Below are 1,188 nucleotides of genomic sequence, written 5' to 3'. Positions count from 1 at the left end.
AGCTGGCGGCCTACCTGGAGGCTGCAAACCTAAACGCGACCCGGGGGCCTGGCGTGCTTTTGGAAAGTGCAGCCGGGTCGGTAGCTGGATAGCTCTTTGCCGTTGCAGGGAGTCGAGGGTGATACCGTGCTGTCGGTCGGTTTCGAAATTAGCGGAAGCAGCGCTGCCACAGAGTTAGAAATGCCGTTGTAAAGTGGGGAAAGTTTCGTGCCCTTGTCAACCCAAGTCCCACGGCCACTGGCGGTGACTAGTCCTGAGGTGTACATCTGGTGTGATGTATGCCAAACTACAAACTTTTTTTGTTGCTTTTGTGGATGTCTTTTCTAAAAGTTAAGCACACGGTGCGTGTGTTTAGGACTGTAACTCAGTGTAGCTGAATGCTCAGGTTGCAGTCACTTAGTGTTGCTCTATGTTGCAAACATAACTGGTATGTCAGTTGCGTATCAGTGAGACCATGAGGCACCTCGACTTTTTCCCCACCTTAAACCATTCCTCCTCTTCTCATGAAACTTGCTGTGAGGAAGATTGCTTTAGGTGACAGCTTAAGCATGAAGGCAGCTTTTAATCTAAGGGCCTCTGCCTGATGCATGGCGTGGGGCAGTGTCACTTTCATATAATAAATCCAGTTACAGGATAGGCTGCTGCTGTATGCTGTCTCCTGTCAGGCCAATAAGAAACTCAAGCTGCAGGTCTGTTTTTGACCGAGGCAGAAAATAAACTGGATAAAGGAACACTAGCTACTGTGTCCTGTAGAGAATTGCTGTGAAACTGTCCTGTCTTTTGTAATAACGTGGGATGTTGCTGCAAGCAGGGAACCTTTTTTGGATGTTTTGCTAGGGTTAGTGAAAACTTAAGATGTTTTTGTTACTTCTCACCTACTCTTAATGGCTTTAAGTACCTTTGCAATTTGCATATTTGTTTGACTTTTTTCCCTTGAATACACACCTATTAAAGGGTTTCATGAGGAAGCCTGTCTTCTTTTGAGTCAATGCAGCCTAGAGGAGGTTGTCACTGAGTGGGGCAGTGATGTTGGGCAGTGATTACATGTAGCATACATTGACTTGTAGTTTAGTTCAATCGGTTTTTTGACCTGTCAGTTCTTACGTGTAATGCTGTACAGGAAATTAAGTATTTTGACAGCTCTCTTGGTGGTGGAGGGAAAACAGCGCACCCTTGGTAGCTGCTGGA

Source organism: Charadrius vociferus, unplaced genomic scaffold (genome assembly GCF_000708025.1).
Source record: "Charadrius vociferus isolate BGI_N301 unplaced genomic scaffold, ASM70802v2 scaffold896, whole genome shotgun sequence".
Lineage (NCBI taxonomy): Eukaryota > Metazoa > Chordata > Aves > Charadriiformes > Charadriidae > Charadrius > Charadrius vociferus.
The sequence above is the reverse complement of the archived record's forward strand: the minus strand, read 5'-3'. Positions refer to the sequence as shown.